The following is a 3,965-nucleotide window of genomic DNA, read 5'->3' on the forward strand; positions in this document are numbered from 1 at the left end:
CGATCTCTTGACCTCGTGATCCACCCGCCTCGGCCTCCCAAAGTGCTGGGATTACAGGCGTGAGCCACCGCGCCCGGCTTTATTTATTTATTTTAAGACAGGGTTTCACCATGTTGGTCAGGCTGGTCTTGAACTCCCAACCTCAGGTGATCCGCCCACCTTGGCCTCCAAAGTGCTTGGATTACAGGCATGAGCCACCGTGCCCGGCCAGGATTTTAAATTAGTACATCCACCGTGGAAAACAGTATGGAGTTTCTTCAAAAAAGTAAAAATAGAACTACTATATGATCCAGCAATCCCATTTCTACTGGGTAAATATCCAAAGGAAATGAAATCAGTAAGCTGAAGAGCTATCTCCTCTCTCATGTTTATTGTAGTACTTTTTTTTTTTGAGATGGAGTCTTGCTTTGTCACCCAGGCTGGACTGCAGTGGTACAATCTCAGCTCACTGCAACCTCCACCTCCTGGGTTCAAGCGATTCTCCTGCCTCAGCCTCCTGAGTAGCTGGGATTACAGGCGTATGCCACCACACCCAGCTAAATTTTTTATTTTTAGTACAGATGGGTTTTCAGCATGTTGGTCAGGCTGGTCTTGAACTCCTGACCCTGTGATCTGCCCACCTCAGCCTTCCAAAGTGCTGGGATTACAGGCATGAGCCACTGCAACTGGCTGTAGTATTTTTTACAATAGCCAGGATATAGAATCAACCTATCTCTCCAACAATGGATGAATGGATAAAGAAAATGTGGTGTATATATACACAACAAAATATTATTTAGCCACAGAAAAGGATGAACGACTGGAGGATTATGGAGAGAAGATGGCAGAAGGAGACAGGGTGATGTGCAACTCCCACTTGGATAAACCGAACAGCACATGGAGACTCACACCATTGACTTTTGCTCCAGGAACCACTGCAGGAGCACACCAGAAAACGCAAAAGAATTCAGAGATCTTTTTAAAGAAGCCACAAGCTACTGCAAATTACCTGAGGCAGGCAAAAAAAACTGTCAATTCCCAAAGTGTGAAGGGGGAAAATCTGCCTCTGAACACACGTCCCCACTGGGAACGCAAAAATACAGGCAATGGGAGAAAGATTTAACCTTACCTAGAGCTAAAACAGATTTAGTGTGAACTGTAAAAGTAGAAGCACCAGTAGGAAGAGCCATGCAGGCACTGCCATTCTCCAGCTCAAGCACAGGGAACAACCCTGACCATATCTCACAAAGGCCTTCAGGGAAGGCAGCCAGTGGAATTTCAGAGGAGTCACAAGGTGAAAGAAGTTTCCAATTGAACTCTGTAATAATTTTGACTGGGTACAAACTCTGTTGAGCAGAATCTGGGGGTGAATGGGAACTGCTGCAGAAAGGAGAGCAGGAGCTGCAGCCTACAATATGGGCAGATGGAGAGGGGCATGGCCTGAAAGCCATGCTTGCTTTCTCAGCGGGGAAACTTACAGCCTAGGATTAGGTCTTAGTCCCACATACGGGCTGCTTGGAGATAAGCTCAGTGCTGTTAGTGGGACGTGGTCAGAGCAAGACTGGCATCACTAACTGCGTGGGAGCTGGATGAGGGATATTGCTCCCAGCTTTTCCCCTCTTGTCTGGTGACAGAGGCAGCCATAATCCCCTTTGGAACATAACCCCATTAGCCCAAGAACTACCTCCCATCCCCCATAGCAGCCATGGCAAGCTCCACCCAAGAAGAGTCTGAGCCCACCCAGATCCGCCTAACCCTGACTTAACCTAATGGTATTTCTCTACCCACCCTGGTAGTGGATCACAAAAGACAGAAACACTTGGATGCTTTATGACCCCACCCATCACCTGAGAAACCCAAATACGTGTCATGGCCAACTTAGGTCAAGCCAATCTCCCTTCTACTATTGCAGCTGGTGTTCTCTTGAAAGGACCACCTCCTGGCTGGAGGCCAACTAACTTAGGATATCACAGCAACTCATGATGGAATACCCTTGCTCCAAGGAAGGAGAAAACAACAACTAATTCCACTGCCTGCCACACCCTGGCTAACCAAAGGTCCTGAGTCTGTCCATGTAACAATTTCACTACTAGTATATTCGGCATTCCAGAAAACTAGGGTATTAAACATATCTACAACCAAAGAGTCTCACAGAGTCTGTTTTACTCCCCTGTCACCTCCACCAGAGCAAGTTTTGGTATCCACAGCTGGGAGACCTGAAGACAGATTGCATCACAGGAGTCTTTGTGATTCCTGTGCACCAGCCCAGACATTCCCCAGAACCAGCCCAGACCTGGTAGCCCCACTGGGTGGCTATACCCCGAAAAGCAATAACAATTGCTGCAGTCAGATTTGCAGGAAGCCCCATCCCCAGGGGAAGGGGGAGTGCACCACATCAAGAGACCACCCCATGGGACAAAAGAATCTGAAGAGCAGGTGTTGAGTTCTAGATTTTTCTACTAAAATAGTCTACCCAAATGAGAAGGAATCAGAAAAGAAATTCTGGTAATATGACAAAATGAGGTTCTAAAGCACTCCCAAAACACCATGCTAGCTCCCCAGCCATGATCCAAACCAAGAAGAAATACCTGAATTGCCGGATAAAGAATTCAGAAGGGGCCAGGCGTGGTGGCTCACATCTGTAATCCCACCACTTTGGGATGCTGAGGTGGGTGGATCACAAAGTCAGAAATTCGAGACCAGCCTGACCAACATGGTGAAACCCTGTCTCTACTAAAAATACAGAAGTTAGCCGGCGTGGTAGCGTGTGCCTGTAATCCCAGCTACTCAGAAGGCTGAGGCAGGCGAATCACTTGAACCCAGGAGGCGGAGGCTGCGGTGAGCTGAGATCATGCCACTGCACTCCAGACTAGGTGACAGAGTGACACTCCATCTCAAGGAAAAAAATAATAATAATTCAGAAGGTGAATATTAAGCTACTCAAGGAGATACCAGAGAAAGGTAAAAACCAACTTAAAGAAATATTTTTTTAAATACAGGATATGGATGAAAAATGCTCCAGAGAAATATGTATTATAAAGAAAACATAATCACAACTTCTGGAAATGAAGGACACAATTAGTGAAATACAAAATGCAATGGTAAGTTTCAACGACAAAATTGAACTTCAGATCTTGAAGACAAGGCTTTTGAGTCAACCCAATCAGACAAAGACAAGGAAAAAATAATTTTTCAAAAATGAACAAAGCTTCCAAAAAATTTGGGATGTTAAATGGCCAAACTTAAGAATAATTGGTGTTCCCAAGGAAGAAGAGAAATCTGAAAGTTGAGAAAACATATTTGAGAGAATAATCAAGGAAAACTTCCCTGGCCTTATTAGAGATCTAGACATTCTACCCAATAATTTCAGAATATACAATCTTTCCATCAGCACATGGAACATTCTCCAAGATAGACCATATGATAGGCCAAAAAACAAGTCTCAATAAATTTAAGAAATGTAAAGTTATATCAAGTACCCTCTAAGATCACAGTGGAATAAAATTGGAAATAAACTCCAAAAGGAACCCTCAAAACTATACAAATACATGGAAATTAAATAATCTGCTCCTGAATGATCTTTGGGTCAACAATGAAATCAAGATGGAAATGTAAAAATTATTTGAACTGCATAATAATAGTGACACAATTTATCAAAACCTCCAGGACACAGCAAAAGTGGTGCTAAGAGGAAAGTTCATAGCATTAAACGTAACAAAAAGTCTGAAAGAGCACAAATAGATGATCCAAGGTCACACTTCAAGGAACCAGAGAAATAAGAACAAACCAAACTCAAACTTAACAGAAGAAAAGAAACAACAAAGATCAGAGCAGAAATAAATGAAATTGAAATAAAAAAAAAATACAGAATAGCCGGGCGCGGTGGCTCAAGCCTGTAATCCCAGCACTTTGGGAGGCCGAGGCGGGTGGATCACGAGGTCAAGAGATCGAGACCATCCTGGTCAACATGGTGAAACCCCGTCTCT

Source organism: Cebus imitator, unplaced genomic scaffold (assembly GCF_001604975.1).
Source record: "Cebus imitator isolate Cc_AM_T3 unplaced genomic scaffold, Cebus_imitator-1.0 Scaffold30, whole genome shotgun sequence".
Taxonomy (NCBI): Eukaryota; Metazoa; Chordata; class Mammalia; order Primates; family Cebidae; genus Cebus; species Cebus imitator.